A 24,699-nucleotide genomic window follows, 5' to 3' on the forward strand; every position below is an offset into this window, starting at 1 on the left:
CGTGATCCTATGCAATTGTGAACCCTGTACCCTCTACCCGGTGTTCCTGCTTCCCGTACCTATCCAAGCAACGTTCCCTGACCCTCTTTCCCCGCTGGGGTTGCGGATGCCTGTGTAAGCCCCGAACTTGCAGGCGCCAAAACCCTAGAGGGGGTGGTTGGTTCGTACCACTCTTGAGCCTGGACTACAGAAGGCCATGACAATGATGTCCAAGTTTGTTTGGATTGTGTATGTGTTCATGCAGGTAGTACATTTTCGTGCATTCCCTAGTTTCGTGTGTCATTCTTCCTCCCCTCTCCTTCCACTCATTCCAGTCATCCAGTGTGTCAACACCTGTCCCGACTGCATATCCCTGAACCTCCTTCCCCACCAGGGTCTCAGGGGCCTGTGTGAGTTTGACCTTGCAGGCACCCGGGACATGGTGGGGGTGGTTGTTTCGTGACACTCCCGCGCCTGTACAGGGGACCTGTGACAGTACACATCCGTTCATGGTGCATCATCCTATGTCATGTACCACACATGTTTCACATCCTGTCGTGACATTGTTTTACTGTGCTACCTTGGTTGTTGCATCATTGTGGTAGTACTTGGCCTTTGTGAGGTACTGCTACGTCAAGTCATCTACTGGAGGGTGTTCTGGTTCATTTTTCTGGCTTGGATTTTGTGATTTTGGACATTGATTATGAGGGTGCAGGCACCTTTTTACACACAAGGTGGGAGATGGTGACGAAGGGTAAAGGTGATCCTGTGACCAGGTGGAATTGAGGTTTAAAGGCTCCATGACCCAGGTGCAGTTGTTCAGTGGGTTATGGTCATTTGTGAGGGAGGGGGGGTTGTTGTTGATAGTTGCCTTGCCCTGCAGTGTGATGGGAACTCTGACATTGTAATGGTGGTATCCTATGTACATGTTGTGTTCTGCTGATCAATGCCTGTTCATGTGTTGTGTTTACCTTTCAGGTGCGAGGGGATAGTTGTGGTTTGACATGCTGGGGTGTACGCATGGTGAATGTTCACATGTGATGTGTAGAGAACACTAATGGTCACTTGAGTGCACATGCATATGTGGAGTGCATGTCCTTGCAGAACCACACACTTGCACTCTGATGCACTACATGTACTCCCACCCTTGCATATCCACATGTACACTGTTTGCCTTCTGGTGCCCACTGTGTCCCTGCAGCACATGTTCTGTGACCGATTATGGATCCTGTACATGCCTAATTTGCTGTTTGATGTGGTCTGCCACTTAGATGTGATGCTCAGGGTGTGCATCACACACAATGGCTGTTCACTGTGCTGTGCGCTGAGCAGTGTGTTGCAGGAGTAGGACACTGCACACATGAGCTGCAGTGTTGATTTTGCAATGCACAATGTGCATGTAGACAGGCATTCATTGTTATGTTACGTCTACGACTCTTGTAATGCATTTGGAAATGACTTATTTTGGGTGGGAGATTTTGTTGGTCTGTCATTTCATCTGATTCCGGGTCAGGCATCATTGTCTGATGCCACTGTACATTTAGGACATGGCAATGTGTACCTTATCGTTACTGTGTTGGTGTATGGGTATTGCTTGCCATGTCATGTTGTGGTTTGGGAGGGTTTGAGTGACATGACAGTGATGGCCATGGCCTGTTTTGCAGGTGTGTGTGATGCACACCTTGCATGTCAGGCTCATCCGCTTCTCAGAGCAACTAGCTGGGGGTAGATCTCCCTCCGCGGCAGGGCCATCCCTCTGGAACAGCCTTCCTGCATCACTTGAACTTGAGGGGAACCATCTCCAGTTCTGGAAGCACCTCAAGACCTTCCTCTTTGCTTCTGCTTTCTCTCTGCCTCTCCCTTGCAGAATTCTTCACTGGAACTGCACTGGAGCTGCAACTGGGCCACTCTCACCGACCTCGGTCCCTGGTCCCTGGCCCAGCCACTCTCCACTTGCACTGCCTCCCTGGCAACCCCTGCACTGCGGTACTGTCTCTCTATCCCTACAGCCCACCCTTCCCAGCACTTGGCTGCACTTACCTTTGCAGTTGCCACCAGCCGACCTATGTATTTTTTTTTTTGGTCTACTTCCCCTGTACTGCACCCCCCCCTTCCCCTTGCACTTTTCCCTTTCCCCTACCCCTGCACTTGCACAATCTCAATGACACCTGGCCTAGTAGTACCGTTGTCTGTCTTCCTTTGTTCCCCCCTCCCTGCCTCATCGCACCTTGAAATACTTGTTTATATCATGTCATATGTCATATGTGTGCCTTTTGGTCACACGGGATAGCTTGTGTTTAAGTAGCTAGGGATGCAGACGATGTGGCACTTCCATGGCAACTATCTCAGGGTGGTAGGGTTGTGACAGTTGACTGTCTCTTTGTCATCATCGATTGTCACCTGGTATGTGCCAGGCCTGTGTGCACTCCGCAGGGATGGGAGTTTAGGTGAAAAATGTGGCCACAAGCTGGGTCCGGGCTTCCTCGCCACGTGCCTTGTCCCCTCCCATGGGCAGCGCCTGTGCCTGTGGTTGGGGATGTGGGGGCACCACCATGTCCACCGGGACACCCTGCCGTGTTGCAACATTGTGCAGGACACATGCTGCCACAATGATCCTGCACACTACTGGTGGTGCATAGATTAGTTGCCCACCAGAGCGGTCAAGGGAGCGGAAACGTGACTTGAGCACTCCGAATGTGCGCTCCACTATGGCCCTGGTTGCAATATGGGCGGCGTTGTATCTTACCTGGGGTGGTGTGGTGGGGTTCCGGATTGGCGTCATCATGTGGTTGCTCAGAGGGTAGGCACTGTCCCCTGGGGAGGTGATAATAGTTGAGATTATTAGGGTTTGGATATTTGTCTGTGTGTGACTTGCATGCATGTGCAAGGGCATTTGTACTGACCTAGGAGCCATGTGTCGCCATGCTGCCCAGCTTCCAGGGCCCGGCTCAGGGCAGACATTCTGTATATGAAACTGTCATGGTGGAGCCAGGGTAGTTTGCATAGACAGAGGTGATGATTCCCTTTGCATCGCATACCACCTGTACATTGATGGAATGCCAGTGCTTGCGGTTTCGGTAGATGTGCTCAGTGGCCCTAGGTGGACGTAGGGCCACATGGGTGCAATCTATGGCACCGAGCACTTTGGGGAAGTGTACCACCCTGAAAAAATCAAGGACAACGGCCTGCCTTTCTGCGGGTGTTCTGGGCATGTATATGTGCCTGCGGACTGAGGGGCGCGTTGTCATGATTGCCAGTACCTGGTGTAGGCAGCGTGACTGCGTGGCCTGTGAGACCCCCCCCACTATGGCAGTGGTCCGCTGAAATGACCCGGTGGCCAAAAAATGCAGGACATTGAGCAGCTTCTCCAAGGGGCTCAAAGCTTGGGAGCAAAGGGTGGGGGATGTAAGGTCATCTTCCCACTCCCTGACCAGTTCTAGGATGATATGGGGTGGAAACCTATACCTGCCATAGACCTGGTCGTCAGGCATCCCAAAAGGCTTGTCCGTGGTGTGAAAATGCGTGCCCTGGCTATTCTCCTCCTCCTGCGGTGTCCCACGATCAGTGCTGCGACAAATGGGGCATTCATCGTAGCTGTATATACGCGTTTGTTGTTTGCGCGCACTTTTATGCTGTGCGCGGGGATGCTTCCACCTGCCTTCGTGTGGTGGACGTGTTGACGCCTGTGTGCGTCTTTTGCCGTGCGCGGGTTTCCCGTATTCAGATCCATGAATACGGGTTGTTCGCGTGCGTGTGGGCGTTCCGTATAGTTCCCTGCAGTACTTCCCCAGTTACGCCTACTTTTTCACACGTTGTTCCCCATTCCGCGTGTTACGCCCACTGTTCGGCCCACTTTGGTTGTGTGCGCCGCGCTATGTGCGCTTTTGCTGTGCGCGTAACGCACGCCGTGTATGCCTGCGTGCGCCATGGCTGGATTGGGCGCACGGACAGCGGGAAACACGCGCAGCATCTTCCTTGAATCGCACGCGTGCGCGTGCGCTGCGTTTCTCACGCTTGCGCTCCCTTGCGCCTGCTTGCGCATGGATTTTCGGCGCACGTTTGTTCCATGAATCGGCCCCTTGGAAACTCTCACAGCCCCCTTTTCCATTTTCTCCTGTTATGACAAACGACGGACTGACAATAAAACTGTTTACCCGACATGTCCCAACCAAAGGATCAGGCAAAGTTAGGGAATTGACCAGACCCATACACACCCGATGACCCTTTCCTTTCCCCACAGGGATAAAAGGTGGAGCAAGAGACCACAAGAGGAGCAAGACAGACCACACAAGGTGAGAGATAACTCAGCACGCAGTTCAAAAAGAGGAGAAAGATGGCACAGACAGAGAGGGTGACAAGGAGAGAAGCGACCTTGCCCTTTCCAACCAGGGACTGTGAAACCTCAGCAGAAAGTATAAGACTGCGAACAATAGCAAGCGTGTGTTGCAGCAGATGTCTACGGTACGCAAGACCCTCCTCTGCTGATAATCAAGCAGGGGAAGGACGCTGGTCTCGGTGGTACCAACCTTGACTCCAAGGATAAAGAAGGGCACACGTTTCATCACAGGCGGTGAGTCGAAGGGAAAATCGATAAGAAACCGAACTGTGTTGAAAGAAAAGTAGCCAATGGCTAATTTGAACTTGGAAAAGCTTAATGATACATTGATAAAAGAAGGGGAAAACCAGCAACAGAGGAGTACGGCTCCAAGTGGGTGCTCAAGCAGGAAACTCTGAGCGATTACCCAAAGGTAGAAACTACTGTAACCAGAAGCATTTGGCAAGAGGCGAAGAATGGTCAAAGCGGTCATACAGAGGTCTCGTAAAATCCTTTGTATCACCAAAGTCTTTGACCGACAAAGATTTGTGAAAGCAAGATGTATTGCAAGACAAGGGGAAGGGAAGTGTCCCCCTTGTCATTTGGGGATCCGAGCCCGGCTGAGGGAGATCCAGGGGGGGAAAGTTACCACCCAAAGTCTGCTGAAAAAGGAACTGTCTTGTTAATTAGTTGAAAGTGTTCTGAAGGGTCATTGCCCAGAAGAGGGGGACCCAGGGGTAAAACCATCACCTAAAGTGTTATGAAGGGTCAGCTCCCAGAAGAGGGGGACTCAGGAGTGAAACCATCACCCAAAGTGTTCTGAAGGGTCAGCACCCAGAAGAGGGGGACCCAGATCTGAAGCCATAACCTAAAGTGTTTGTAGAATTGTAGAACGTAATCTTTGTGTTTGTTTGTTGAGAGTATCAGGCCTCGAAGGCAAGATACTTTTTATTGAAAAAAGACGTAAGCATCAAAGAACCTGATAACTAATATGGAACTGTAAGCTCGTGCTGCGAACGATCGAGCGTGTGCTGTGCTCCAAAGTCCCACCTTGTCCCATGCTAAAAATGTGGGGAATGGAGACCTCAAGGTAATCACATCCTGACTTTTATTTGGAACACTTTTCTTCTTTATTGAAACACAATCCCACACTCTTTCTATAATTAGTTGTAAGGATTTGGCAATGGGTTTTTCTTAGCATAGGCCCTTTTACTTTGACACAACGCCACTCGGACTGCCTTATTTTTAATTTGATGGTCGACCATTGCTCCCATCTTAGATTTAGGTTTAGTTTAGACGTTTTTCCACCCTCCATTTATTGTTCAATAAACACCCCTGAACTGTGATCACTTGTGTCTGTCTTTACTGTTGCCACCATGAGTTCCTTACAGTTCATACCGGACTATGTGGACTGGATTGTTCTTATAATTTCAGATGTTATAGAATATCATCGGTGTACATGCGTTAGCCGGTCACTGGGTTTCTGAGGATATGGTCAGTGTTGCCATATACACATTGAAGATGCATGCCCCATGATATTTCAATGGAGCTGGACTGGAAGAAAACCATTCCTACCTGTTGGTTCCTGTTAGTAAGGAAGCAGAAGCACCAACTGAGATTGGTAGCTTCGATGTCCAGAGACCCTTTCTGGTAGCATGGAAAGCTATGGCGGTATACAGCACCATGTGCCACAGAGGCATTGAGAAGAAGCAGACTCTTGGTCCTTGACCTTAATCCTTTTTTAACTTAGACAACAGTGGGTCCGTTCCTCTTTGTAGATTGAAGCCTGTCAGGTGATCAAGATGGAAAGAATAATATTTGATGTTATGGGTCCAAGCTTGGTTATTCTTAAATTACAAATGTCAAAAAGAGAAGGGGAAGCAGTGAAGGATTTCAACACCATTTTGTTGGCAAAGATTGAGGTGATGCTGGAGAGAGTTGCCTTTGTTTACAGACCATGATTTTTGAGGACCATTTTGGGAACAATGGATGGGGTTCAGCGGTAGAACAGAGGTTCCCTATTTTTATGTTAAACTGCATCAGATCATGAAAGAACTGTTGAGCGGGAGTGGCGAAAGGGGTGTTCTTGGGGGTCAGGGCCATCTCCTGGAATATCAGGAATAGGTCATTTTCTGAATTATCTCCTGCAGAGAGGCACATTTGGTAGCGATCTCTATTCACTCTCAAGGCAACGACAGGCCACAAAATCAGAAGTGTTTTTTTTTCTTTTCTCAAGAAATGCTTCAGCGCCGCACAGCATTGCTCCAACACCTGTTGGTTATAAAACTGCCTTTTTCTTTGCTGTATTCGGGTCTGAGGCATTTGAGGGGGGGCACAATGTCCAAGGCCTGAGTCATGACACATTCCAAGCATTGGAGATGGCGCTGTGGGGAACCTTTGTGATGGCTTCAGGTTGGACATCATTCATGCAAGAGGAAGCTGCAGCTCATTGGTTATGTCAAGAAAGGGACTCCCGACCAGTGATGATAATGTTGTGACTAGCTGGCTTCATGGCTGGGTTCTGAATGAAGCCTGTGAAGCTGAGAAGTCAATAGATTTTATGAACCTGGGTACATATCACAGGCTGAGACAATACTTTGGCTGTTTCCCCTATTTGTGTTTTGTCCTCTCCAACCTCCAGGTCTTCACATCAGGGCGTCCCTGCAACCTCCAGAACTTCACACCAGGGCATCCTTGCAACCTCTAGGTCTTCCCATCAGGTTGAAGAGGGGGTCCCTGGAATGGCCCTCATGTCCCCTATGCGAATGAGAACCGAAAGATGTAACTTGTTGTTCCGCCAATCACCAGGCGCACCAGTGTATCCCACATATGCAAAGAGATATTCTATTAGGCAAGCCTTTAAACAGCATCCAGTTGATGGCTTCAAGGAGACTGGTGTCTCATCGATGGATTACGTTGACTGGTGACGAAGTCCAGCCATGATGACGTTACTAGTGACAACATGACATAGCAGTGTTACACATGAAGCAAATTTGCATTCCTGCACGAAGATAGGTAGACAAACACACGTGTACATAAAGAACATGCTTACACCTTCTATAGATAGACAGATACATGTATATACTGCCAAGAGCTTTTTGTTTCCCTAGCCAAATGCAGAAACGCAAGAAAGCCAAGCATACATGGATTGAGCTTGCAACAGCTTTACCGCAACTAACCATAAGGATCTACGGGGACGTATACGGAACCTACATGGCTCTACCACTACTAACCACTAAGAAGATATAAGAACGTATAGGGAAAGCATAGAAGGACTGTAGTGAATAACACGTGGAACCACAACACTGAAGCCCATGGAGGGAAAAGTGTTGTCCGTGCAGCACGAAGCACAGAGACGGTGATCGCAGCCAAGGACAAGGGCGGGTGGAAAATTCCTGATTCCCGAGGCGGTGAGCCCCCGGCGAAATACAGCATAAAATCCTCGTAATTTTTGATAGAAAGACTCCATTTTGTGCTGCTCGCTCTCGTGACCCAGCAGAAGCCGAACAATAGCTATTTACTAATGGTGAGAAGAGGAGCTGTTCCCAGAGAAGCAGACAAGATTGATACATGCATTGTCCACCAAAATACCGCAACCTGCAGGCACTCTCTCAGGCTAGGTGATCAGACCAGTGGCAACAATGGGGACACATAGTCTTTCTCATTACCTTGAAAAAGTACACCAAGCGCTGTGAACGAAACAGGGTCGCAGGCTTGGGGGATCCCGCTCCAGCCAATCAAGATGCTCAGATCATGGGGTGGTGTAGAATGTTTCACGGGCCAATGGTTGTTATGCAACCCTGCAACTAAGTAATAGAAAGTTTTGTGGGGAAGCCTCAGGCAAAGCCATCTGACATAGGAAGACCAGTGAGAATCCTGATGTATATAGGTTCTATAGGTAGTAACTAACCAATATGGGATACCAGTGGGTTATTGGGGGTGGTGTTAATGTTTCCACGTCACTGCAATAAAAAAATAGGGTGACAGAGGATCAGAAGCTGAGAATGCCGGAGATGTTATTTCCTGTATGATCCCTGTCTATTGGAGAATAAAAGACATTTGTTTTGCCCCATGGCTGAGTTCTCTGTTATTGCCGGGGGAAGGTTTCGGATGGGCCCCAGATACTCTGGTATTGTTGATTCAAAAACCCCTGTCCTGGCTTCCATCGGTGTTGCTACGTCTAGAAAATATCCGGGACTACACTAATGTCGGGACTTGGGGTTAGCTAGCCTTTTGACTTTAGCCCCTGAACTTCTATCCGGGGCTACAAGCAAAAGACCCGGGGCTATAGCCCCCTCATCCCCCGCTAACAATGCCTCTGCTGGTTTCTCAGCTCCTCTTGGTTCCAGTTAGACCACCCCTGTAAGATCTTCAAAGCACTTCATCCTATCCCTATCTGTGGAGCCTCATGAAACCATATTAGCCCACTCGCACTCTTCCGCCCCCTTTTCATGGGCTCCTTCACCCCATCACCTTGTGCTCCTTCTCAATCTTGCTCCTTTTCTCTTCCTGCTCCTAGATTATGGAACCCGTTCTCACCCCATATACAGTGAGCTCCCATGAACTTTGCTGCTGCAGGAGGAAAGAACCAGAAGACAGTTATTCTCGGTCTACTCCTCCTGACTCTGGAACCTCCGCCCATCCACACCAGGCTCACTCCCTTGCTTCTACATTTCACGAAGACGCTGAAGTCCATCCGCTTCAAGCCATGGCTTCTCCTTAATACCTTGGTCCACACACCCTCCACTCCCCACCGGAGACTAGTCGATCTGCGTCGTCCTGTTTCCTCCTTTGGTTGCTTGTAGATCCCTTGCTTGCCTCCACCCCTTCCCTGTGGTTGGCTCTCTGCTCCCTTGTATTGATCCCTTGGGATCTGCGTCCCTCACCATTTACTTCCTCCTATAACTGCTTCCTGAACCTAGGTCCACGCTCAATAAAAACCGTGTTAGTAATAATAAATAATAATAAATCAGCCTCTATATTATTGGAATGGTTGGTAAGAAACGCAAACCCAAAATTGATTACCCCTATAGAATACATGCATTACTATCTGAGTAAGGTAACATTAAAAAAATAAAACAGTATGCAGGATAAGAGATGTACATTACAAGCCTTCTGTTTTGGGGTCATGTCAGGTGCGAGCTATTTAGCTAGTTTGGCCATCCCACTTAATATTATTTTGCTTTATAGCATCTGTTTCCCCCATTTACAAAGTGACAAAATGCATAAGACTTGAAAAGCCAGAGTGGCTCAATGTTGCATACCACGATTAGTACAACGACATCGCTACACAATCCAACCTTTACATTAGTGGCAGAAATGTTTCTGGTATAAGACACAGCTTATCCTACACATTGTTTGACTGCTGTGTAAGCAAACATGTTACTCGGCACACATCAGCTGAACCACTTGGAATTAATATTCGGACACAAATGACTTTGATAAGGACATCAAACAAGTTAATTTACTCAAGGAGAGATCTCATCTCATCCGATTCCATGTCAGGTGGGCTTGAGCATTAATTCCAGTCCTGTGTTCCTATAAAAAAGCAAAACTACAGGCCTCAGAGACCAAAGGATAAAGCCAACATTCCTGAAAAGAGAAAAATGTTCTACCCCTTTTCCAAAAGCAACGTCTCCCAGAAGCAGACCTGGCTTTTATGTTCGTAATGAAAAGCGTTATTTTGATGTCCTCTCGTGTCTTTACAGGAAGCTGCTGGATCCACTTGTGTTAGGGGCAGAGGTCTTAATTACACCACGCGTGGACAGAAGTCTGTGCCTTACCTGTGTTTCCTAAAAGACGAACTTTCAGTGCATTGCCCATCACACAACAGAACGAGGAAACTACAGACAGTGTTTTATCCCGAGCCTAGAGACCAACCTCCCCAGTGCCCTGGTGCCTCTAAAGAGCTGATGGTTGAATGCGGAGAAAGCGTTTGCATGCAAGCAAAGTAAGTTGTGCTAAACTGCCTTACTTTGGGTCTTCCAATGGGGGCTGTTGCTATCGAGGTTGGCCAGGCCTCCTCCGAATCTTCAGTCATCTCCATCCCTCCTCCAGATCCAGGACTAGCAGGCAGCCCAGCCCAGGGCAGAAGCTGCAGTGGATGGGAGGCCAAACTGCCTTCCGTGGCAGCTGCCCGCCCGTCTCCGTGTAGAGAAACAGTCAATGGGCCTCATTACTAGTCCGGCGGTAACCGAGCCGGAAAAAACGTCAGGTTACCGCTGGACCCGTATTACCATTCCGCCTCCGTGATTCCTGGAATCACCGGGGCATTACGACCCCGGTGACCCGGGAATTCCAGAGGCAGAATTGTGTAAGTTCCCATTCCCATAGAGCCCCATAGGACTCCATGGGATGGGGACAATGGAAACACTGGTTCCGCCTATGACAGAGCCGATGTTTCCATGTCCACCTGCAGGCGGGTGGTGTTAAACCCACCAGGTCCAACCTGGCGGGAGTGAGACCTCCCGCCTGCAGGACTCTTAATCAGCCGGTCTGGAAAGAACGGTGCTGGCGGTTTTACCACCACTGTTCTTTTCGGACCGGCAGGGTCGTAAGGAGGCCTAATGTAATTGACTGTCTTTCAATTTCAACATATGTCAAATTGAAAAATGTGCTGTCTCCAAACTCAATCTTCCACCCTCCGCCGCTGCCTAGTTGGCCTTATTGGAAGTACGTTGGTGCTCCCCTGACACAGACTATGGACTGGACCGAGGGCTGAAGAACAGGCAGGAAAAGGGCAAAAAACGTTAGGATGGTGGAAGAGAGCAAGGGAAGCAGGACGTGCATAAGAAGTTCCCGGGGGCTGGGGGGGCTGCAGCCTCCAGTGGCCCTGCAGGGTTCTGTGGACTTAATGAGCCTTGACGCATATGGTAGGTACAGCCTGGCATGAAGTGCCAGCTAGGAGCTTTGTGCCCGGTGCCGGCCTGGCCAGGCTGGACACAACCAGATCGATGCCCGGCCGCATGTGCGGGGCAAGCCGGCAGCACCAGCTGCCTGAAAGGTATCATGGGCCTCCCTGTAGCCAGTCTGGGCGGGCTGGAAGATGTAGAACCCCCATGCCACATGGGGGCGGTGGCCCGAGTGAAAGCATGGCCGCCCAATCTGGGCCACGTGAGTGGGGCAGTTGGAAACCAGGCAGCGTGCCCTAGGAGCCATGCAGCCAGTCGCCATAGGTCGAGTGCATTTCTCTTAGGACTTCATAGATAATCTCTTTAGTCCATAGGCCTGTCTTGATTAGGTGGCTTCTTCTCTCCTATGTGCTCATATTTCTTGTATGCAGTTTGTGCATTTCAGCCAGAATATGTGCTCATATTTCTTGTATGCAGTTTGTGCATTTCAGCCAGATTAGGTGCTCATATTTCTTGTATGCAGTTTGTGCATTTCAGCCAGAATATGTGCTCATATTTCTTGTATGCAGTTTGTGAATTTCAGCAAGAATATGTGCTTATATTTCCTGTATGTAGTTTGGGCATTTCATCCAGAATATGTGCTCATATTTCTTGCATGCAGTTTGTGCATTTCAGCCAGAATATGTGCTCATATTTCTTGTATGCAGTTTGTGCATTTCAGGACAGTTCTGCTGAGCTTGTATATTAAATGACTTCTTGAGGACTGTGATGCGTCAGACCAGATCAGGAGGTTTCTGCCCATGGCATTCCTAGACAATGGGTTGGTTGTTGTCTGACTTTAGACTTAAAGCGCTCACTTGCGCTCTTTCTCGCTTGCACTCTTTCTTGCTCACAAGCTCTCTCATTCTATATCTGAATATGTGATTGATACATACAATGAAAGCTGTGACCTGTAGGTGCCAGTCCATTCTAGGAGCCTTTCACACATCAGCACGCTGTTGCATTATGTTTTGTGGCCTAAATGGAATGGAAAAGAAAAAATGGAGGCAATTGCTACAATTCTTTTTAGTGCCCGCTATGATGTATTACGACTTTTGGGATGTAGTCAATATTTTGGCTTTTCCAAAGAGTGTAAATCTTCATACGGAAATGTTACCATGTATAATTACTTTGTGTTATGTAAAAAGCTGATTTTCGGCTAAATACAATAAAAATAAATCAAAAAAAGATGTAGTCAATCTCTTTTGTGATGTCATTGTGCTCTGCTTTTATTAGTCACCCCTCGTGATTCTCCACTCTGATGTCACTGGATTCGTGTATGAATGCATGGTGCTATGTTGTCATTTCTACAGGCCTTTGTGACCAGGTAATGGCCCTTGGCCTAATGGGGGTTTAGCCCCCCTTCGGTAATTGCGGTTCATGATGACATGCCCTACAGAGCCATTGCCGGGCAGCACAGGACACAAAGGATAAACCCTGCCCTAGGGCTGCACTGTTACCAAAGGCCTGGACATTGCTTCTGTAACAAATTTCATTGTTGGCAGTAGCGCTTTGCTTTTCATTTGCATACATTTTTCTGCAATGGGAGGTTTCCAACTTAATGCCCCCACACTGATGTAATTATCTACAAGATCCGTACCTGCTTCCAAGACCATCAGTGTGACTCACAGTTTATTTTTAACAAAAGGGCACCGACTCACCATATAATAAATCAATGATGCAAAGCAGTCAGGTCTTAGTTAAGCAATGAGAATGAATGTCGGCACTTGCATGTCCGGGGAATGCTTGGGAGTGTAAGAGGGGACACGGGTCAGCTCCCCTTCGCAGCAGTCCTCAAGTGTCTGCTTTCAGATGTGAAGGGGAGCGTTATGGCAGCTTTCCACATTGAGAGGCCGATTCATGGAATTAATGTGCGCTGAAATTTCCGGCGCAAGCATGCGAAAGCGTGCGAATCGCAGTGCAAGTGCGAAAATCACAGCGAAACCCGCGCACAGCGATTCATGGAAGTCTGTGCGCGTGTAAATCCCTGGATGTGCGCTAAAATTCTGCGTGGCGCACGCTGGCGCACACGTCTCCAAACAGCGTGCGCTAAGCGCACAGCGAAAGCGCACATAGCGCAGCGCACACAACAAAAGTAGGCGGAACACGGGGGTAACATGTGGAATGGGGAACAACGCGTGAAAATGTGGGCGTCACGGGGGAAGTACAGAGGGCAAATGCGCGGAACGCCCACACGCGCGTTTACAACACGTATTCATGGAATCGAACAGGGCTAATGCATGCGCCAAAAAAGACGCGCTAATCCGGAAACATGTACGCCAGCAGGAAGCAGGCGTACGTGGACCTGCGCAGCATAAAAGTGCACGCAAACAACAAACAAGCTCAGACGCCAAAATGAATATACCATTCCTAGCAGCAGTGGTCGTGGGATACCGCAGGAGGAGGAGGAGGATAGTCAGGCCCAGAATTTTTACACCCAGAACCAGCCTTTTTGGGTTGCCTGATGACCAGGTGTATGGGAGGTACAGGTTTCCACCTCACATATTACTCGACCTGGTGAGTGAGTGGGAGGATGACCTAACATCACCCACCCTGTGCTCCCAAGCACTCAGCCCCCTGGAGAAGGTCCTCAATGTACTGAACTTCTTGGCCACTGGATCATTTCAGCAGACAAGTGCTATAGTGGGGGGGTGTCACAGGCCACGCAGTCACGCTGCCTACGCCAGGTGTTGGCCATCATGACTGCACGCCCATCAGTCCGCAGGCACATATACCTGCCCAGAACACCTGCAGAAAGGCAGGCTGCCGTCCAGGATTTCTATGGGGTGGCACAATTCCCCAAAGTGCTAGGTGCCATTGATTGCACCCATGTGGCTCTACTTCCCCCCAGGGCATCTGAGCACATCTATAGAAACCACAAGCACTGGCATTCCATCAATGTGCAGGTAGTATGTGATGCCAAGGGAATCATCACCTCAGTATATGTCAACTATCCAGGGTCCACCCACAACAGTTTCATTTACAGAATGTCAACCCTAAACCGGGACCTAGAAGCTGGGCGGCATGGCGATACATGGCTGCTTGGTGAGTATAAATGACACTGCACATGCATGCATGTCAGATACTGAGTAATGTCACAACCCCACTAATGATACCCATCACCACCTCCCCAGGGGACAGTGCCTACCCTCTGAGCACCCACATGATGACGCCAATTCGGAACCCCACCACGCCACCCGAGGTAAGATACAACACAGCCCATATTGCAACCCGGGGCTTAGTGGAGCGCACATTCGGAGTGCTCAAGTCACGCTTTCGCTCCCTTGACCGCTCTGGTGGCCAGCTGTTATATGCTCCCCCAGTAGTGTGCAGGATCATAGTGGCAGCATGTGTTCTGCACAACGTTGCAACACGCCAGGGCCTGCCGTTGGACATGGTGGTGCCCCCACATCCCCAACCACATGCACGCCTGCTGCACATGGGAGGGGAAAGGGCACGTGGTGAGGCAGCCCGAACGCAGCTGGTGGCTAATTAATCACACCCCTGTGGAGTGCACACAGCCCTGGCACATACCAGCTGACAATCAATGATGATGACATAAGGGACACTCAACTGTCACAACCATACCAGCCTGAGATTGGTCACCTGGAAGTGCTACATTGTGTGCATCCCTACCTACCCAAACACCACCAATGCTGTGTCATCAAAAGACGTATATCTATGCTGCTAAATGTATTACCCCCTTGCTAAATACAACATGAGAACAGCGCCATGTCACCCAACCCCTCCCCAGCTCCACCACCAAACACACCATGGCATGTCATGCAATGTGAAAGCAAAAAAAGCAATGCACAAGACCTGACACAAGTGGCACAAAGTACACTGTCCTTAATGGAAACTGCCCACACACAATATGCTCCCAGTAATGTATACCTAACAGCACACATTACCAAATACTTACCACCAACACAATGCTGCAACACACCATGGAACAATGCAAAAAACATGACAGTACTAAGTTCAAGTAGTGGTAGTCTTACAACCTGAATACGCCAGCACATCGACCCCTTACAACTGTAGAGTGTTGCTGCCACGCAAATGTCTCAGTGTACTGCATAAAACATGAACTGCATCTGCAAAGTAGACGGCCTTGTGAAGACATGAGAAGGAACCTGCAGATTAGGAGGAAGACATGGATGCACAAGAACATATCAATACACCATGCAGTGTACAATACAACAACAATATCCACTAGGGATGTCTACACAGTATTGACTACAGACTGCCCACACAGCTCATGGGAGCCCAACGCCACTGTGTAATTCACTGTCACTTGGTCACACCCTTTGCAAGCCCATGGAATTGGGAAGCAGGAGGGGTGTGTGTCTCACGAACCCAAGCATCTAACCCAAACTCAGGACAAGCCTGCATGTGCCCAGCCAGAATACAGTGGATGCCCACGGGAGCCACACAAGGCAACACACTGTAAAAAAAAAATCAAAAATCAAAAATGCCCATGAGGGGGGCAGGGGGGGGGTGGGGGAGGCCACCCAGGAGGTTCGAGGTCAGGGTGCACACCAACACCCACCTGCGTGGATGTTGCGAGAGAAGAAAAATACCTCCTTGGGCTCATGGCCTGCACAGCTATGCCATTGTGGGAGAACTGCTGTCGCTCTGCTCATCCTCTGCTGCTGCATCAGGAGGCGGTGGCACTATGGGAGGCAGCCCACGCAAAGCCCTGGTATGGTCCTCCATGGGAGCAAGCATGCGGGTCTGGAAGGTCTGATTCTGGAGGATTAAAGTGCGGAGATCCCCATGCAGCACATCACGGGTTGCCTGCATTTCTGCACGCATGGCCTCGCGTGATGCCCGGATCCTCCTCACTCGTTGCATGCAGTTCTGCTGAGAGCGAACATGTGAGCTGCTCCAGCTGCTGTTCTGCCCTTAAATTACTGGAAGCCTCAAGTGCAACCAGAGTCTGCCTGAGGTTATGTAGTTCTACCCTGAGGGCTTCACTGTGGCCCTGGGACTCTATTGATATGGATTTGCGCACAGTCTCCAGTGCCGCCCGTCTGTCCCTGTTGGACACCAACATGTCTTCCCTGTGTGATTGGCAAATGGAGTCTGTTGCCTGCTGTTGTTGCTCCATCTGCCTTTCAGGGGGGATAATGGAAGTGGCCACCCTCTCCATTGCCTGAGCCATCATTTCTACTGATGCTGCCTGTTGGGTTGCCATACTGTACATGGAGTTTTCCCATACAGTATTGCCTGGTGGGGCACGGCCACCGCGTCGACGGGCACCACACCTGTTTGGGGCAAGGCGATCTGCACCTTGCTGTGCTAGCACTGCCTGAGGCTGCAGGACTGCATTCCCCCTCTGATCTGCTGGCCCAGGAACATGATCAGATGCTCTGGAGTGTGACCCTTCATCCGTAACCGCCAAAGGCGGACCTACCAAAACTGACATCCCCATAGAGAGTTCTACCCCTGGTCCACTTGGGTTGGACAGAACAAAATCCCTGCCAGAAACACTTACCTGCGACTGCACATAAGTCTCATCATCCGACTCAGCACCTGAATAGAGGTCTGGGGAGATGCACCCAGAGGCACCCCTGGACAGTATGGTCTGCAGTAACATTGGGTTTTCACCCACCACCACACCATGTCCCCCACTGGTGCCCGGTCATGCTTGAGATTCCTCCTGGGTCTGCACCATCTCCTCAACCGCACCAAGTGCGTCATCACCTGCCAAAACATGAAAGACAACAAATGGAAACAGGCATGAGCACCATAGCACACACATAGGCCGTGACAAGCCAGAGATCCAGTACATGAATTACACATGTCCCACATGACTATAAACCTGCAATGCATGCACTGTCAAAGAGTTGGAAGTGGAGTCAAAAAGGCAGACACTGGGGAGAGCATGATGGATATGCAACACATTTGCAGCATGTTGCATAGCACTGGCATCACATATCAGGCTATGAGTGGCATGCCCAATACACATACATGACACATGCCACCACACAGATGCCATGTAGCATAGCCACGGTAAATTACAAAACTACAGCAATATGTCAGTGAATGATTACTGTCACACATCCATGTCACGTCGACATGATGCGAAGATTGATGCTGAATAGTGTTGCAAAATATGCATGTGCCACACACTGAAACACATCCAGTGTCCAATAATACAGTCGTTGCAGGCTGATCAATTGTTGGTCACTTTAACATTACAGGAAACATCTGTCATCTTCCACATGCAAACAGGCCCTAACAAAAAATGTCTGCAGCCCAATACTCCATCGGCCTGAATGGTGTAATCGTTAACATAACCAGGTAAAAGTAGTGGCCCAGTGTGGGCTGTAAACAATGACCGAAGCATATCACATATGTTGCAATAGGGCAGAATAATGCGTAGTAAAAATGGGAGAGTGGAAACAATCAGCCTGAATGAACACTTACAAAATCTGAACAATGTAGTTGCAAGATGACAGTTCAAGGTAAAGTGCACTAATGTGGGCGTAATTGGCAACTGTGGGCAGTAGATACAGTCATACCCAAATCCAAGGCACGTGAATGTATGGGAGGAAGCAAATGGGTGACCCATAACACTCAGGAGTACACACCCTCACCTGGCACTCAATCAGAACCCGTCACCCAAACAACATACACATGGATTACACACACACGCATGGGCACTCACCGGACAATGCGTCGTAATCAGGTAGTTCTCCCACACGTTGGATCTGTTCCTCTGTGACGAAGGTCCCAGCAACAGACTCACGTTCAGTGAGTTTGTTGTCCTCTTGTGGAGACCCACCGCCAGTCACCAGAGTAGCGGCATGATTTGAGGCCAGCTTGTTCTTTGCTCTGCGTTTCAGGTCATTCCACCGCTTGTAGCAATCATCAGCTGTGCGCCTCACAAATCCAAGGGCACTTATGCGGTCCGCGATGGTCTGCCAGTGTGCCCTACGCTGACCAGGTGTGGTCTTGCACCCTGCAGTCACCAACCTTTCGCGGCTATGTGCCGACACATAGCTCACAAGTGCATCAAGTTCGGGGTCATTAAAGCTAGGCTTCCTTGACGTGCCGGACTGTGTAGCCGTGTCTGGGGTCTCAGCCTGTAGTGCCAGAGCACCCTTCTTCCTCTTCTTCAAAGGTGGAGCTGAGCCTCAGTGGCTTGCGCCGCTCTGGTCAGTAGGGGCAGAAGTGCAGGTGGACTGGGTACTGGGAGTGTGCGCAGGCACAATGACCATAGGTCTTGGTGCAGGCATTGGCTGAAGTGTGATGTTGGCAGGGGCAACGTCAGTTTGATGGACCAGGACCGACACTGTCCTGGCTGGGAGACTCAGAGGTGGGGTGGATAGAGCTGCAGCTGCCCCTGCAGCCTCCCCACCCTGCCTACTTGGGGCAGCAGATGACATCGCTGCCCCAGATCCACGTGGCCTGGTGACACCAACTTGCACCGACACGTGGCTTAGATTTGCTGACCTGGAAGTCAGCCTGGGAGTTATCCTGTGCCGGCTCAGGTGCCACAATGGGCTGGTCCAACAAGGGCTGTGCCGGGATGGTGCCAGCCACGTTTCCCTCAACCAGGGGGGTGGCATGGGTGTCCCTGATTGGTCCTCCACACATGGGGGTCTAGGGGCACCCTGCAAATCCTGGCCACGTCCCCTACCGTGCCCACCATGCCCACCTTTTGGAGGTCGGCCACCTTTGCCTCCCTTACCGCTAGGTCGCCTCCAACCATGGCACTGATGTTGTTGTGCTTATGGGAGTTGCAGTAAACAATTGTCCTGGGCAATTGGGGGTGAAAGGGGTAGGGTACTAGATGGAATCCGTACCCTAGTGCTTTAGCAAGGCTATCTGTGACCCCTGGGGGAAGATGACGGGTCACGCAACGCACAGGCACCCCAAAAACAAAAAGTAACGTGCACGCAACCCCTCGTAGACCACGTGCATGGAAAAATGAACCTGCACTACGCTGTGGCACCCAGAAACACAAAAACAAGCGTACGCGTGTTACACGCAGCCTACAATGACCTCTGAAGGGGTAGGGGACACACAGGGAAAGCACAGTTGGTAAATGCGTGCGCCACTCACCGTCTGCCTGGAAAAAGAACGTGAAAAAAACATGCGTGTGCGCGTAGGCAACACCCCTGCCAAAAGAAGAACTGTACCCTGTCTTAGGAGACAGGACAAAAGAAGAAGTGAACGCTGTTTGAGGAAACAGGCCCAAAAAAAATAAAGAACGCTGTCCGAGGTAACAGGGAGTACGAACTTGAAACGCTGTGAAGTAATCACATGTGAACCAACAAGAAGTACAGAATTCACCCACTCGCTCTCCACGAAAAGCACGTACAAGGGAATGGGGTCCTACACGTACCTTTTAAAGTGGCCCACACGTACAGCGTCACTTACGCGTGTATGCGTTAAGGCCCTTTCCTCCAATTACACGAGCTGACACTAGGACGTGCAGTTTTTGGACGTGTACGATGAACATGCACACGTATTGATGGAAACGCCCGCGGGCGTCACTTCACTTACGCGCGTAGGCCCTTTCCTCGGATTACACGCATCCACACGCGGACGTGCAGTTTTTCCACGCGCGCTGAACCACTATGCCCACATCACGAGGGAAACGGCCGCGCGAGTCACGTCACAGAAGCGCTTACGCGCTAAGGGCCTTTGGTCCAATGAAACCGCGTACGTGTGCTGACGCGCTTACGCGCGAAGGGCCTTTCCTCGAATTACACGCTGATGTGCAAGATTTTCACGTGCCAAATCACTCCGTATCAAGCTGGCCACGCAACAACACACGGAAGACCACGCTCCTGCCCAGAAGTTCGAATTACTGCCCCCCAGAACTCCGAGCACGCTCCCACCTGCCATCTGCTGCTGTCTGACTGCCTGCTGCCTGCTGCCCACGTGCCCTGCTATTTGCTGCCTGCACATCAGCCAGGGGTGCAGTTGCTGTGACCACCCCTGCTGGAACCGAAGACTCCCGACTGGGATACCATCACTCCACAGCCCAGCCCCAGGACCCAGTTGCCCACCCACTCCTGCCTCTGGGGTTGCCATGTCGGGCACAACACCATCTGGCACCACTGGCAACCCCCAGCCAGAGAGGCAGAGGGCCACCAGCTTCAGTGCCAGGGAAGTTGGTGTCCTGGTGGAGCAAGTCCTGGGGCAGTATGATGCCCTCTTTGGAAGTTTGCGCGCCCACAATGAAGGACGGACCAGGATCTGGATGGACATCGTGACTGTCATCAACGCGGAGGGGGTGGCAGTCTGCGACTTACACCATGTCAAGAAGCGCTGGGAGGACTTCAGGTCCAGGACCCTCAACAAGGCTTGGCGCCTCTTGAAGGCAGCGGATGCCAAGGGGCGCCGGGGCCACCTGTCCGACCACCAGATGAGGGTCCTGGAGAACATATGCCCAGCGCTCCACGTCCAGGTCCTTGAGAGGCAGACCCGTCTGGAGTCGAGCGGTAAGTGTACATGCATATTGATTGGACGCTGTGCGTGTGGTGGTGTGCCAGTAGTGTGCAGGTTGCACATGTGTTTTCGTAGGGCCATGTAGGGATGTGTATGAACAGGGGCGTGAGGCTGCCACATGTGAGTCCTCTTAGGTGTGAGACACATTGATGGTGTATGTGTTGGTAAGCATGCTGTGCAAATGCAGGTGTGGTAGCACACATGTTTGAATTTCTGTGTATGTACGTTGGCATGGTTGTGGTGTCACACATGGATGGTGGTTCCTGCTGCATGCATCTGCACTGTGTACATGTGTGTGTATTTGACAAGTGTACGACTGTGATGCAACATGGATGCACGTGACACTGATATGTAGAAGGCTGAATGCCAGATGTGACATGTATGGCGATCGCATCACTGACTGCTGGGGGGTGGGGGTGCTGGGGAACATGTGTGGGGGCCTGCTGGCAGGTGCCCCTGACTGCTGGGGGGTGGGGGTGCTGGGGGGCATGAGTGGGGGCCTGCTGGCAGGTGCCCCTGACTGCTGGGGGGTGGGGGTGCTGGGGGACATGAGTAGGGGCCTGCTGGCAGGTGCCCTGACTGCTGGGGGGTGGGGGTGTGGGGGTGCTGGGGGACATGTGTGGGGGCCTGCTGGCAGGTGCCCCTGACTGCTGGGGGTGCTGGGGGACATGAGTGGGGGCCTGCTGGCAGGTGCCCCTGACTGCTGGGGGGTGGGGGTGCTGGGGGACATGTGTGGGACATGAGTGGGGGCCTGCTGGCAGGTGCCCCTGACTGCTGGGGGGTGGGGGTGCTGGGGGACATGAGTGGGGGCCTGCTGGCAGGTACCCCTCACTGCTGGGAGGTGGGGGTGCTGGGGAACATGAGCTGGTGATCACTAGTGCAAGGTGACATGTGGCTTGGCTGGGAGGCATGCCCATGGTGGATGGGCTGCCTTCAGGACATGACCAGGGGTGCAGGGTAGTCCCCTGTGGTGTGGGCTGCCTGCAGGGGCCATGGAGGGTGTCGAGGGAACACCTGGGAGGACCCACACTCCCAATTCACGTGTAGGACTCCCCGCAAACCCCCGAAAATCACGTACCCCGCTCTGACAGCAAAATTGTGTGGGAAACTTCCCGCGCACCCCAGGAATACATGTACCCCACTCGCACAGGGCATTTTGCGTGTGAAACTTCCCGCGAACCCCTGTTATATACGTTCCCCTCTCCAATCGCATGTGAAACTTCCCGCGCACCCCAGGAATACACGTACCCCACTCGCACAAGGCATTTCGCGTGTGAAACTTCCCGCAAACCCCTGTTATATACGTTCCCCTCTCCAATCGCGTGTGAAACTTCACGCGCACCCCAGGAATACACATACCCCAGTGGCACAGCGCCTTTCGCGTGTGAAACTGCCCGCGCACCCCAGGAATACACGTACCCCACTCGCACAGGGCATTTTGCGTGTGAAACTTCCCGTGAACCCCTGTTATACACGTACCCCACTCGCACAGGGCATTTCGCATGTGAAACTTCCCGCAAACCCCTGTTATACACGTTCCCCTCTCCAATCACGTGTGAAACTTCACACGCACCCCAGGAATACACGTACCCCACTGGCACAGGGCCTATCGCGTGTGAAACTTCCGGCGCACCCCAGGAATACACGTACCCCACTCGCACAGGGCATTTCGCGTGTGAAACTTCCCGCGAACCCCTGTTATACACGTACCCCACTCGCACAGGGCATTTCGCGTGTGAAACTTCCCGCGAACCCCTGTTATACATGTCCCCCTCTCCAATCGCGTGTGAAACTTCCCACGCACCCCAGAAATACACGAACCCCACTCGCACAGGGCATTTCGCATGTGAAACTTCACGCGCACCCCAGGAATACCCGTACCCCACTCGCACAGGGCATTTTGTGTGTGAAACTTCCCGCGAACCCCTGTTATACACGTACCCTGCTCCAATCGTGTGTGACACTCCCCGTGCAGCGGGGTACGTGTATTCGGAGGGGTGCGCGGGGAGTTTTACAGGCGTTTTCGTGGTTGGGGGCCTGTGCGCCATGTACGGGATTTGTGCGCTGTGCATGGCACACAGGGAGGGGTTGGGGGCGTAACTGGCGCTGTTGCTGGGTCGCTGCGCCACTCTGCGCCACGGCTGGTTTTGGAAACTAAAATCCATGAATACGCTGTGCGCGGAAATGGATTTTAGCGCACGCGGCTGGCGCAGAAATTCGCACACGCACACTGTGTGCCAGCCGCGTGCGCCACTTGTGCACTGAATTCTATGAATTACCCTCAGAAGCTTCTGTGAAGAGTCTCACTAGAAAGAAAGGGAGTCACAAAATAAAGATACTTTTAAAGATGAGTTTACATCCATGAAGCATGCTTGCAACATGCAATGAAAAGTGGATTTGCATTCTGGGACTTGTACTCTTCCATTCAGGGTGTGGTAAGTATGGCAACAATGATACTCCTATGGCTTAACATTTTTATCTAAGGCTTTACATATTGTAAGATTGCTTGAGGCGATTTATGCACTTTGCAAGTAAGCTCTATAAAACCATATTAGTGTAGTTCTTGAAGGCCAAAACAAATATGTGGTCAGGTGCTGAGTTCGAATCCTGGCTTCAATGCTTAAATAAATTGTGTGATCAATGACAAATCATTTTATCTCAGTATGTTTTAGCTGCAAACATTGGAGGCCTTACAAGTGATTTGCATTATTCGACGAAAGAAAACACCTTACAATGGGACATTGAGTTACTTTGTGGACCAAATGGTGCACCGCCCCACCCCCGCCCATTTTTCTGTTGGACATGTGTTATTGTAACACTGGCCTTCTCTCCGTCCACCATTACTCGATTTGTCAGGCAGTTACATATTCTTCCCAGGCCATCAGTACACCGAGAATTTTAGTACAGTGGACTGACTGTTTGAGAACCATTATTCATATCCTCTTCTCTTGCTACCAACCAGCAGAGCTGCTTTGGGTGACCAGAGCTCTGCCTCACAGAAGAATGGGCGAAGGTCTCTGCAACGCAACGGCCCGTTACACAGTTGTTGAGACTTGTACAGCACAATGTCTGCCATTTTCATGGTTTATTGGTGCTTCCGGCACTTTTATTTATTTATGTTAATTTTATTTATATACAGGAAGAACAATGCTCTCTTGATCACAATAGAACGTACAATAGATAAGAAATCAGAATTGAAGGGAAGCAGTGAGCTTCCTACAATGGGGTGAGCTTGAGGGACATTCTGATCAGGTTGTGGAGGGGAGTAAATGGAGCAGTCAACAGGGACAATACATAAGTGGACATGCATAGATTAAGGACAACCAACATTGGACATTTTTAAGTGCAGGTATGCTTAAGGCCAGCTGTGCTCGGGATGCAACCAGGATGTGTGAAGTGCTAGAGAAGAGGCAGAGGAAGTGAGGGACAGTGGCAGGTTAGAGGCAAGGAAAACATGTTAGCTAGCAGGCAGATGAGAGGTGTGTCTAGTCAAAGGATCGAATCAAAAGGGTCGACAGGTCAAAGGATCGACACCAAAGGGTCGACAGGTCAAAGGATCAAATTTTTTTTTTAAATTATATATATTTTTTTAGGTTTTCATTTAGGGAAAAAAAGTTGTTTTAGCAAAAAAAAGGGGTTGGGGGGACCCCCCCAAAAAAAACAAAAAAATGTGAAAAAAATAAATAAAATTCGATCCTTTGACCTGTCGACCCTTTGGTGTCGATCCTTTGACCTGTCGACCCTTTTGATTCGATCCTTTGACTGGCAATCGATGAGAAGTAGGTTAAGAGGGTAACTTGGAGGCAAGGAGATAGGCTTTTAGTTTGGTATTGAACAAATCTGTCTCAGATGTTCAGTGGAAGAGAATTCCATGCTTGTGGAGCAAGAAGAGAGAAAGAGAGGAGGCGAGAGGAAGCACAGCGAAGGTAAGGAGCCACAAGGGCAGTCGAGGAGGCAGAGCAGAGATTACAAGAAGGCTTGTATGGTTGGATAGAGGAGGATAGATAGAGTGGTGCCTTACCGTGGATAGATCTGTGAAATAGGAGA

Source organism: Ambystoma mexicanum, chromosome 13, assembly GCF_040938575.1.
Source record: "Ambystoma mexicanum isolate Mex_15411 chromosome 13, UKY_AmexF1_1, whole genome shotgun sequence".
NCBI classification, from domain to species: Eukaryota; Metazoa; Chordata; class Amphibia; order Caudata; family Ambystomatidae; genus Ambystoma; species Ambystoma mexicanum.